Source organism: Prinia subflava, chromosome 5, assembly GCF_021018805.1.
Source record: "Prinia subflava isolate CZ2003 ecotype Zambia chromosome 5, Cam_Psub_1.2, whole genome shotgun sequence".
Taxonomy (NCBI): Eukaryota; Metazoa; Chordata; class Aves; order Passeriformes; family Cisticolidae; genus Prinia; species Prinia subflava.
The window spans coordinates 12,629,004-12,642,378 of NC_086251.1; positions in this window are offsets into that span (position 1 = coordinate 12,629,004).

Below are 13,375 nucleotides of genomic sequence, written 5' to 3' on the forward strand. Positions count from 1 at the left end.
ATATATATTGCTGCTTAGAAAGGCTGTAATTTACAAGTGATTGTTTGGAGGACTTCAAATTACCACCACTCATATATATGGATATATAAACAAAAATTGAAGCTTCTTGTGACATTCTACATAAACAATTTTCTATGGAAGAAAAAGGATTCTCAATAATAATAATAATAATAATAAAGCCCAGGGATTTTTTTTTTCATATCTATGCCACTACATAAAGTAGGGGTAGATTACTTCAGTCCTTCATTTATATTTCAGCATTTCGGGACCATTTCCTCTAACATTTTATCTCTCTCTTTTTTTTTTTTTTTTTTTTTTCTTCCATCATATATAAATAAAATCCTCCTATATTCCGTTCCTGATGGGTTTGGGGTGTGGAGGTAGCAGAAACCCTGCCTGCCTGTGCTGTCTCTGAGAAGAATGGGGATGGGAAGGATTAGCTCCAGCTACCTTAATGAAATATCACTTCAGCTTCCAAGTCTCTCTCACAGAAAAGTACATACATGCACAAAGAGAAATACTTTTGGAAGCTGCTCGGGATTTTTATGGCCCTGTTGCTGGGAGCTCCTGACAATGTCTGCTCTCAGCAGTCAGATTGTTAAAGCCAGATACCCTAAAGTCCCTATTATACTTTGGAAGATATTTCTATAAGGTTTTTTGGCTTTCCTGGTCAAAGACAGAAAAAAAAAAGCAACCAAAAAACAGGGTCAGCAGGAGCAGCCAAGGGCACAATTGCAGCAGCACCACTGAGCACCCAGGGCTGTATATCTGCCCACAATATTTGTCCAGCCTCCACTGTCTGTGCTTTGGGAGCAGCTGTAAGGAGGTATCATACTGTAAGGTAAAGGGGTTTTTCAAGCCATTAATTTGTCAAGTTCCCATTTATTTTATTTTTTTTTCACTCTTGTAAACTTTGAGGCATTTACAACATATATTCCACAGTTTTTTGGTTTTTTTTCAAAGTTATAAGCAGGTTGATGCAATTTTAGATGACTTTATGTGACCGGAAACTAGAACATTTAGTGGTAGTTCATGCTCCTTGCCCATCAGAAACTAAGTAATTTTTAGTCCCTTTATTAAAGTAAGCAACACAATCTGCCTTCAGCTGCCAGTGTGCATTTCCAGTGGAATGTAGGGTTTAAAAATGAGCACAACTTGAGTAAAGGAAAAGGAATCTCGGTGCAACAAGAACATGCTTTTAATTGAGATTAGTTGGCCCATATTGCATTAGCAAATCCCATTCCATGGACACTGTTCCTGCACAGGCAGGCAGGATTTATCAGCCTCAGTGTTCGCAGGCTCCCTTGTGCTGCTGCTCTCCCAGGGAGCCGCGAGGAGCAAGGCGGGACAGGCTGCTGTATATCACCCATCTCCTGCTCACCAAATGATGATTCAGATTCACACTGAGATCTATAAAAGTCAGTGGTTTATTGCTGTCTTGTATTTCTGTATTAACCACCTCATTATCATCCCAAATGGAGTATAAATCTGAGGGTATCCAGTTGCTCAAGCCCGTGTGCTTGTGCTCCCCTGCCTCCTGCCATATAAATCCCGGCTCCGGGTAGCAGGAGGGACCCTGCGGTTTCCCAGCTCCAGAGCAGGCAGGGTTTATAGAGGACCAGCTTCTAGTCCCTGGGGCAGGCTGGGCAGTGCTCCATGTCCTCCTGACCATGGGTCTCTGCTGCTGAGGGGCAGCAGTGGCACTGACGCTTCCCGGGAACGCTGGGACACAAAGCTGTGCCTGCTGCCAGGCCTCGCATCCCACCCTTACATTTGGGAGATGTGCTGGTCCCTCGGCCTGTCCTTGGGGACTGGGGCTTTTTGTGTGAAGGGCCATATCAGCCATGGGGTGGCTGATATGAAGCCAGTGCCACGTGGCTGGGAACCATTTGGGGAGAGCCCCATGCACCCTGACCTCTGCCACATGCCACCTGCTTTGGGCACTTGGTCTTATGTTAGAAAAAGCCACAGATAAACAAGGAGGCTGGACCAGGCTGGGTCAGATGGTGCTGCAAGCAGCCATGGCTAGGAGCAGGATGCATCTTGAGGTTCATGAGGGATTCACTACTCTGGAAAGCCCTGAGGGTTGCCAGTGAAACCCCTCCACACACTGAATTGAGATTTGATGCCACGTCCGTAGCTCACTGCATGTCAGAGTCAGAAATAATCACAGAATTAGGCATGTGACCTTTTGATCAGGATTTCTCATCCCTGAGAACACGTGCCATTAGCAGGAGACAACTTTTCCTGTAGTTCAAGGCTAACTATGTGTGCTTCTAACTGTTGGTGAAGAATGATATTCTTAGCAATCAAGTGTAACTTTCCTAAAATAAGGTGGGGGGAAAAGTGCAACCTTTGGACCAAGATGCCCCAAAGGCAGCAGCTCTGTCCCCTTCTGCAGGGACACATGTTGCTTTTCTCAGAGAGATTTTATTTTTTATTTGCCTCAATTATTTGGTGAGAGGAGACCAAATGAACCATGGGGAAGGCAAAATAATTTAAAATTATAATTATTTTCTGTTTCTGCATAATACAAAGAACTTTTGGAGCAAGTGCCTCTTAAAATCTGTTCATCACTACCAGCTATTTTTGCAGCTAGTTCTCACCCAAAGCAAAGTGATGAGTTTGTTCTGTGCCTCTTATTTCCCTCTTTTGGGTCTCTTCACAGAAACAACCCATTCCCATTTGGCAGGTCCTGGGCTGTCGGCTCCAGGCAGGTTTTCCCTCATTAACCTCTGAAGATACATTGGTAAAATGTCAGTGTCATACTCCATCATGCAGTGAGAACTATTAAGTGCACATTGTTATTCCTGGATTCAGACCTACACCGCCTCTTTGCCTCCTTGCCTCCTTGGGAGCCTCATGTAAAGATCAAATATGATGTTATGGATGATGGTTAGAGTGAGCAATCTTCCTTCCCCTTCTGCTCTTCTTTTTTTTTTTTTTTTTTTTTAATTTATTTATTTCCTTGCACTCTAGTTGATCGTTCCCACATTGCACTAAGCAAAAGCACCTGGGACTGGCAGCACAGCTTTTGTGGTGTTTTTGGGGTGTGATGGGAGAAGCGTCTGCCAGCTGCCAAGGGAGGATGAGATAACCCTGGTTTTGAGACTCCTGAAGATGCCCAACATGCAAAACTTCTGCATTGTCCTTCTGCAGAACACAGCATTTAATTGGGAGGTTTTTTCTGCAGAGCACTCTGTCCTCTGCACCACTGCATTGCCTTTCCAGAATGCCTTTAGAACTCTGACGAAATATTCATCTCAGGAAGCCTACAGGCTCTCCAGCGAGGTTAGCAACAAACAGGAGCATGAACTCAAGCACTTCCTTCTGTGCACCCTCCTCATGCACGCAGGTGTTAAGAGGCAGGTTCCCTAGAAAAATGCAGAATATTGCAGCCTCACTGGTGATGGAATAACCTGGCTGCTGGCCCCTGATTAAAACGTGGAGGCACTGGTTTTCTCAATGGGAGGGAGAAATTGGTGCTCAGGGGTACAGTCTTCTCTCCTAAGCCCTGGTCCAGTTGCTCTAACATAATTTTGTGCTCCTGAGGCAAGTCAACTAGGAGAGAGTGAGAAGAAAGGAATTTAATAGAAAGGAAGACATTTCCCCAAACCTTCATTCATTTTCTGCGTGTGCATTTGCTGGAGTGTCCCCACAAGCACGCTCAGCATCGCTCTGGTCACTGCAGACTCCTCCAGGCAAAGACAATTTACCCTGACTTTGGAGCTGCCACGAATGAAAGACACTTAACAAATGCTTCTGAAAGAAGAAAACCTCTGCACTCCTCTCCTCGTCATTCATTTTCAAATTGATAAGTTAAATACTGTACTCCAGCATAAACATTTCTCAGGGACAAAGTATAAACATTTCTAGTGGAGTGCACTTAATACAATTTTGTTTGCCAAGTGGCGCTGCCTCCTCCCAAGCTACGTCTACGAGAGGGTTTTATTTAAATGGAGATATAAATTAATTGCACTCAGCACAGCCTCTCATCCCAGCTCTCTCCTGCATCTGTATCCTTGGACTCTGTGAAGGGAAGGGCAGGTGGGAGCTGTGGCAGCTGAAATACTGTCAGGACATCACTGCAGCCCTTCTCCTGCCTGCTGCATTCCTGGTCTCCCTTGACTATTTTTCTCCACTGCAAGACATATGACTGGATTTGCTTTAGTTGGATGGATGCAGATGCAATTCCATGAAAGGTCTCCTTCCCAAGGCAGGGGTTAATGCAATGTTTTGTGACCTGGCTCTGCAGTGATGGGTGACACCAACCCACAGACAGCTGGATTAGATTAATATATGTCAGATATTTTAAGGTTTTATTCAGGAGAAAGCCTAATTTTAGACTTTGATTGAATGCCCATTTTGGTAATAGCATGGATAATTTCCTTTCAAAATTGGCAAAATTTCAGTTTCAATGATGTCTTAAACTGGGCCCAGTCATTAACAAACCTGAGCTTTCTGACAGCTGTCTGTCCCTTCTCTACCTGAATTCCTGCTTAGGTACAAATTATACAGAGGCTGGTCAAATGTGACTTTCCTCCTCCTACTCATGTGTTTTGTTCATCCCTGAAATACTTTGGCACAAAGTAAGGAAAAGTGCCACCCTTGTGAATGGAAATCAATTTGGCCATCTAGACCAAAATTCCCATATTTTGCAAAGGGAAACCACAGTGGGTACCAGAGTCAGGTGTTTTGAGTGCTGTGGAGCCTCCTTGCCTCCTTGCCTCTGTCACCTTCAGAGGAAGACGTGCAGTCAAACTCATACAGTCATAGACCATAGAATAAGGGACCCCAAGGATCCTCTGGTCCAACCTTTCTTGGTAAAAGCATGGCCTAGAAAAAAGGCCCAGCTGAATTTTAGAAGTGTCTGAGGTTGCAGAATCTACCATTTCCTTGTGGAGATAATTCCAAGGCTGATTGTGAAAAAATTTCCTCTTGTGTCTAACTGGAATACACCAGGAGTAACTCATAGCCACTACCCCTTGTCTTTTCCATGTGAAAAAGGGAATTTCCACCCTTGCAGTCAGGACCTTATGAACTGTTTTGGGGGTGGTTTCCTCTTCTGTGAGATTCCAGAACAGCTATTTGGAGAATTTTACCTGAGAGGTTCCTTCCACAGCAGTCTGACCTGCTCACTGTGAAAGCCAAGGAGAGGCTTGGGGCAGGGGATGAAGGCTGGGGATGGAAACTTCAGCTCAAGTGCTATGAAGTCCCATGGATCCCAACCTGCTTGAGGCCCCTCCAAAGCTCTGCCCAGCTCTTCCCTACCAGGAGTTGCAATCTGTGAAGTCTGCAGAAACAGACTCATTCTCATAAAATAGCAGTAATTTTATGGTACGAGAGGAGAAATATACAGCCAGAGTCTTGCTGCTCATCAGAAAAACAGCAGCTACCTTTCGTACAACTCTTGGGTTTTTTCGCTTCTTTTTTTTACCTTTAAGATTAAAAACCTCCCAAAGAAGGCTTACAAGGTTTTATGGCAGAGGTATACAAGAAGCGAATTAAAATTCCATAAATACATTTGCTGGCTAAAATTTATATATCCTGTATTCCTCGGGTATCTAATTAGATCCAAGAAGAAAATAGCCCTACAAAGGATAGGCATTTTGTTCAAATAATTTATAAAAATTGAGCTAAATAATGGCCATTTTATACTGTACACAATATAATTGTTCTTCTTGAATTGGGGAGCAGTTATAAATTATCTGGTATCCCATTCAGCCTCATTCCCAGGCCGAGTACCAAACAATTGTGAATGTAGTTACTGGGCACGTAAATTCACGGTTTTCTGACAACTACACCGTTACTGCTGCTGCTAACTAACATTCTGCATAAAAAATGCAATCCCTGGGAAAGAAGGAGCATTTGTCTAAGTGCTGACATTGAAACATTCTGAATAACTCCTTGAATCATTTGTACTATTATGGAGAGAAAATGTAATTATTGTAATCAGCCTTGAGTCTGAGGCCATGTTGTTTAAAAAAAAAAAAAAAAAGGGGCGACAGGAGGGGGAAACCAGATCTGAACAACTAAAATGAACCTTGATAATGGAGCAGCCTTGAATTCCACTTCATTTATCACACTAATGGATGTCAAGATGACCTCAATCAAACATTTTGTTTTCCAGTTTTAAGCAATGGAAAATGCTTTTTTTTTTCCTCTGGGAACAAGAAAAAAAAGGGAAAGTTATTTAAATTGTTCCTAGTAATTACATTAGAGTAGAAAGTCAAAGTCAATATGAAATAGTATCAACCAACCTTTTGATGAGTCTTGTCCAGGCTCTTTGCTAGCACAGTTCACACATCTCCATAAGCCCAGTGCAAGCTTTATGTTCCTCTTTCCCTATTCCTTGTGTTTTTATGCTTAAATAGAAATCCCATTTTGTGGTGTTTTTATTTGGAGCCCAAATCATATAACATTTTTAAGTAAATGATCATGTGGTTTCAACACCACCTACCTGCCTAGCACATCTCAGGACTGGTTACAGCTGTAAGAAAGGCAGAGAAATCCGAACAAAAAGAAGTTTATGTCAAGAGCACTTCATGAAAATGTGTTGATTCACCTGGGCCAGAGGGAACCCTGATGAGGTTCAACATGGGCAAGTGTAGGGTCCTGACCTGGGGAGAAATCACCCCAAGTTCCATCACAGGTTGGGGTTGACCTGCTGGAGAGCAGCTCTGTGGAGAAGGACCTGGGAATCTTGGTGGATGATGAGCTGACCATGAGCCAGCAGTGTGTCCTTGTGGCCAGGAGGGTCAGTGGGATCCTGGGAAGAATGTGGCCAGCAGGTTGAAGGAGCTGATCCTGCCCTTCTAGTGAGCCCCACTGAGGCCACCAGACTGCCATGTCCTGTTGTGGGCTCCTTTGTAGAAGAGAGACAAGGAGCTACTGGAGAGGGTCCAGCAGAGGTGACAAAGATGATGAGGGGTCTGGAGCATCTTTTGAGTGAGGAGACTGTGGGACTATTTAGTTTGGAGAAGAGAAGGCTGAGAGGGGATCTTTTAAGTGCATAAAATATCTCAAAGGCAGGTTAAGAGGATGGTGCCAGACTCTTTTCAGTGGTGCCCAGGGACAAGACAAGGAGCATTGGCCATAAACTGAAACACTGGAAGTTTCACCTCAACATGAGGAAGAACTTCATTACACTGAGGGTGGCAGAGCATTGGGGCAGCTGCCCAAGGAGATCATGGAGTCTTCCTCAGTGCAGACATTCAAACCCACTTGGATGTGTTCCTGTGTCACCTGCTGGAGGTAACCCTGCCTTGGTAGGGGGGTTGGACTGGATGATCTCCAGGGGTCTCTTCCAACCCTAACAATTCAGCAATTCTGTGATTTGATATTTCAGTTCAGTTACCTCAGCAAAGGACAAGAGCATGCCAATAGCTGCACTTCTCCCCATGAGTGGTCAAACTGTTGGCTGGAACCAAATTTAGGCAGAGCCCAGGGCTGCTTCTGCTGGCTTGTTGTTTTCTGGGTTACACGACTTAGTTCTGGACATTGAGTGAAAGCATTAATCCCCCCTCAGAAACATCAAGCTGGGTTTTATGCTGCTGTGCAAGTACAGTCCATTATCTGCACTGACCTGCAGCAGTCAAGATACTGGGTGTATTTTAAGTCATTTAATCCTTCAGACCAGCATTTCTGTGGATCCAAAGAGTTATCTTGAGTTATCAAGGACCTGCTTCACAAGTTTCCAAACATAACTGCGAGCTGTAGAAATATGAATTGCTTAAAAGCTACAAATCAATGATTTCATTGAACACTGGCAGTTTTATTTAAAAGAAAGAAAAATAACAGAAAAATCATCAGTCTGGGAAAGAAACCAAGGAGGAACTGCCTGTGAGCTTCTACCATCTTTGCATCCCCCTGTAGCTGTGGCAGGTATAAACTTGTCTCTCTTGTATTGTCTTCTGTCTGTGGGGCATGAGGCAAATGTAGCTTCATTTCTGTAAGTGCCTAAGAGTCTTTCACATGTCCCTTCAGGGTGTAAGGGTGTCACCTTTGGTAGCTTTTAACCATAACATATAGCTGTCTTGGTGGTCTTACACGACAGTCATAGAAGGAAGATACATGCCCTAAAAGAAGACACTGCTAGAAGACCCAGGTCTAAGTTTTGAACCACATTTGCTACAGCAGATTATGCAAATCCCATGTTTGGGCATCAGAAATAACCCTAAATCTAGGTATATGCACTAAAGAGATCTGTACACCCTCTTGCACCACATAAATTGTGAGTCCTCTGTTCTCTGATGCAAGATTATGCCTGTCTTTTCCACTTTCCAGGATAATGTTCTCTGTTGACGTTTTCTGCTACAGCTTGTAACATTACAAGAATATCTGTGATTTTTAATACTGAAACTTTAGAAAGTGCTTATGTTAGTGTCTTTGAACAGCAAAAATACCATGGTTTATTTAAAAGACATCTTTCTCCTTTAGAAAAAGATATGATGCAGTAAATGAATTGTAAGAAATTTGCATCAACTCCCCTACCCTGACAAACAGCATTATATGACACATCACTGTGGGTCTCTGCTCACTTCCATGAGAAGCTCTCGGAGCAGTCTGTGCCAAATAAACTTCTTTGAAATGGTCAGAAATCATCCATATGGTAAAAACGTCACCTCTCCTCTCTTCATCAATAATTCAGTATTTATGAAAATACTGCAAAAAATGTGGAACCATGTGGTCCATGGAAGGAGCCCTCCTGTAGGAAGGGCAGAGCCAGGCTGGCCCAAGTCCCCTGCCCTCCCCAGCTGGGCAGAAAGTATCTGCATGGCAGAAAAGAGCAGGAGCAAACAGGTAAGAGGAGAAGAACGATGCTTCATGCCTAAAAGGATGTGTATGAAAGGCAAGGCATAGACCTCAGTGTCTTCCTTGGGAATAATAGTGCATTGTGTAGTAACCTCAGGCTAAAAGACAGACCAGTGAATCATAATAGAAAAAAAAATTGTGGACATTTTTAAGTTAAGCTTTTAAGAATAAATAAATCTGTAGAATATAACATAAATCAGCTATGTCTTTCCCCCTCCCTCCGTCCCCCACCCCCAAACACTCGCTAAAGCGATTGGAAACATTTTGGTCTCAAAAAAAAGGGAAAGCTATAAGTGCTTTTTCTTTCTTTTTTTTTTTTTTTTTTTTTTTTTTTGCCAAATCATGCAGAAGATGCTGCCAGCTGCAAAGATTCAATTATACACAATGCAAAAAATAATTTAAAAAAATAATGGCACTTGAAAAAAAATCGCCTCTCCAGAAATTGCGTGGAACAATAAATCTGTTAATTAGCTAATTAATATTCAATTGGGGTCAGTGGGCTTAATAGAACCTTTTTCTGAGACCCAAGAAATTTTCCAATCACAATGTTAAGCCTGCCCACTTCCATTATCATCTAAGCACAGGCAGCCCTTATCAGGCCGCCAGACGCCCGGGAACAATGCGGCACCATTATCATCCCGGCGCAGCGGGTGCGGGTACCACAGTCAGATGTTGCAGGCTGTGAAGTAAAAATGCTTGAGCATTTAGGGTAATTGATATATGGGTTCTGTTGTATTGTTTAGGGCTGTTTGTTTGCTCTAGTGGTATTTAAGGCAGCAGAGCATCAGAAGATTGATTTTCATTGGTTGCCATTTTTTACTTTTTTTTTTTCCAGTGGAATCGATGACAAGTTGTCAGTGTGGGACCCTGACCAATAGCATCTGGCAAGTGCTCCCCATGGCACGGGGGCTGCTGCTGGCCAGGCACACATGGAAGTGCTGGGGCAGTGTGCTCCCTGTGCCTTCTGCCAAATCCTGTTGGGCAGAGACGCTGTGGGAACGCTCCCCTCGACGGGGAAGACATTAAAACCCACATCGCTATAAAAAAGGACACATTTAAACATGCCTCGCTATAAAAAATGACAAAATGCTAGATCTATGTTATGAGTGGTGGTGGCTTTTATTTATTTTCCCTCGGGACTGCAGTTTTCTGCTCTAAGGCCTGCTGTCCTTTCCCTCTCTTGGTATCAAAATATGGAAGTAGGTGGGGTGGCTTTGGGTGTCCCTACTGCTCCCCAGGTTAAGAGAGTGCTGTAGATTACAGCTTTTGGAGTTCACTGGACTGAATACGGTTGTTTATAGTATTCCACAACATTTCACAGAACAGTTTGTGAGTGAAATTACATTAGTTGTTTAGCTGGCAGTAAATCCTCCAGGTTAGCATGGAAAGGCCATCTAGGTCCAAGCAGTTTGACACAGGCTCCTTAAATCATCATCCCAGGCCCCTGGCACGTACCACACTACTCTGATGATTAGGTCGTAAATGGAAAATACAGTCGGAGTTCCCTCTACAGAACGGGGACTTGATCTACAGGACCTACCTGCCCCTCCACTTCTTCACTGAGCTGCATCTCCACACGCTGTAGCAAGTGACCAAAGAGGGTAAATGTAGCCTGGATACTTTGCAGTTTAAGGCTTCTCAAAAAACTTGTCCATCAAGCAATGCTGCTTTACCCCCTTGCCATGAGTCCTCCACCAGCCCTACATTTGTCTTAGACAGCAGAAAATGAGGCAAAGAGTTTTTTCACTGGAAATGTGGAGAGTGGGAAATCCTCTTTCTATCTTTCTTTCTGTTTCTGACATAGGATTCCTGTAACCAATATTCAAGGCAGAGTATTATTACTTCACAGAAAAATTGAGAGTTTTGCAAGTATTTCCCAGGTGATGTGGCTGTTTGTTATTTGTGTACATAAACTGAAACTAGAAACTCCTGGTTATGGATGGCTTATCCTTGAATCTACTGGAAAAGAACATTTCAGGTGATTTCTTGTCAGTGAAGTTATAGCTTAAATGTTTTACTGGTGTGGGCCTTTCATGGTGGCAGCTCTTATACCTGGTGCACCCTAAGGAAGTTTTCTCTTGGTGCTGCCATGACCATGTTTGTGGTTTTTGAACAGGGACATTCTGGGAGGAGATGGGAAGGTGCTGTACCTGGGGGCACACCAAAATCCGTTCCCAGCTGTTGGTAAGTGCTTGTAATTTCTCTTCAGTCTTGTTGTGGTTTTTTTTCACTTAGCTTTTTGAGACCCACTTCACAGTCCTCACAGACTTTATTTCAGGGGTATGGGCTAGGGAGGGGGAAATCAAATTTTTTCTTTCTCCTTCAACTTTCTTGCAAGTCTCTGGACTTTCATATTTATTTCCTATGTGCATTTATTCTGATTAGATCCCTCTTGCCACTTCTCTGCTATAGCACACATACCCTAAACCTTAAAGAGAAAATAAAAGCTGTTATTTCCTATTTTCATAAATGAAAAGATGTTTCATGTATTGGGAGACACTGAAAGAAATTCTGCAGTTTGAAGATACTTCAACTTAACTACTAATTGCAGGGGACCAGTGGGCGTAATTTTGGCACTATATTAGCTTTGCCACTCCATGAATAATTTGCATACAAAATGCTTTATTTTGGCAATCTATTAAAGAGCTATACAGTATTTGTGGCTTATCGCATTCACGCAGGAAGCAGGATCCTTGGCCATCTCGTTAAATTCTGTTGATGCATAACAATTTAAAGCATGGCACAAGCTGGTATGACATTTAAAGATGCCTTCACTTAATTATATTACACAAATATTGGGTTGTTTATCCTTGGGAATAAAGTCTTTTTGAAGTCAAAGTTGGCATGCGTATAAAGGAGTAAATTTTAACTGATCCCTCAAGTGGGCCTCCTAGCTGCAAATTGGTGTTCTTGCATTTTTTAAATTATTTGTGATAAGAAGCATTACACTTTGAATGCAGCCACTGGAGTTTGTTTGGAACTCCCTCCCTTCTTCTCCCCTAATGGAAAATACAGTCTTTAGCAATAAATCGGCACATGAAACCAGAGGGGTAACTGTAGGCTGGGGTGAGAAATGGGACAAACAAGGCATTCATGAAGAGTCTGTGGCTGCAAAAAGCAAGAAGTCCTCACTTTGGTCTTCAACAGGAGGAAAAAAGTCATGTAAGGGAGTATATAGACTGTTTGCACAGAAGCAATGGGGAAATTAGAGAAAAAGAAAAATCAACTTTTTTTTTTTATTATTATTCCCCAGAAGGATAATCGGGATGAAGCAAACACTGGAGTTTGGGTTTCTCTGTAAATAATGAATTGAAAGGCTGCAAATCTAAAATTCATATTGTTCACTTTAGTTGGCTTTATATACATGTATATCACATGCAGAAGCTGAAGAGAAGAAGACTGAGGGCAGGCTGGGCAGAGGGGTGTCCATAAAAGGGACAGATCCTAGATGAGGAAACTGAAACCATTCATTTGCCAGTGTTGGGAAGAAAGTGTGATCATTTTGCTCTGTCAGTGGTGTTAATAATAGAGAATTAATCAAATTTTAACTTACTGGACAATCAAAGAGAAGATTGCTGTGTGATAAAAACCTTTTATTGGAGCAGGAGCCTTCCTCAGTTTCCTGATCCACTTTGACCAGGAAAGAAAAAGGCAAAATCCCACAAACTACTGAACAATCCTATCTGTCCTTACTCATAAATGAGTGGGATGACCTCCAGGTTATGGACAGACCATCACTGAGAGGGTTGTTGCACATCAGTTTAATGGCTGCCTGTCCATTTCTAGACTTATTTTAGAAGTAGAATGTAGTGGCTTGAAATTACTTTGTTCATCAGGTTGGGTAATCAGAAACATTAGGTTCACCCAATTCTTGTGTAATGTAGGAAAAATACATGGTATTTCACTCTCACCAAAATCAGCCATAGAGAAGGCAGTCACTGAACACAGTTCAGACTGCTTGTCTAATTATAACTAATATTTTTCTCTGTTGGTTTAGTGAGATACTCTCATAGAAAAATTAACTTTATATCCCAGTTTTTAGCATACTCATTCAGCTATTTGGAGTAGGTTCAAAAAATGGTACATATAGATATAAATTTTAATTCTGTACTTTCTTGTAGCCATTGATCTGCTGGCTGCAGCTCTGAGCTGTGGTTTGCTCAGGAACTTCTTTGTCCCTAAAGGTAAAGCCTCAAAAAGCTGAGAGGACAGGCTGGTCCTGGCATGGTGGCCTCATCTCCTTACCTCTCCTTTGCAAAATTGCACTGCTGTGAATAAGTATCTGGAAAAACACACAGACCAGTGGGAACTGGCATCACTGCACTACAGCTGCTCCTTGTGCTCAAGGAGAAGTTTGGGTCCTCAGTCTATATTTGGCTTTGATGTGTGTGTCCTTCCTATAATTAATTAACTAATGAGCTGATATGAAGTAATTTTATATATCATGGACTATTGATAAAACCAGTGTTAAATATATTAGCAATTAGGAAACCAAGAGGATGGTAGGAATCCTTAGGTGCAATTAACTACTCTGATTTAAATTACTGTCCTCCCATTATCC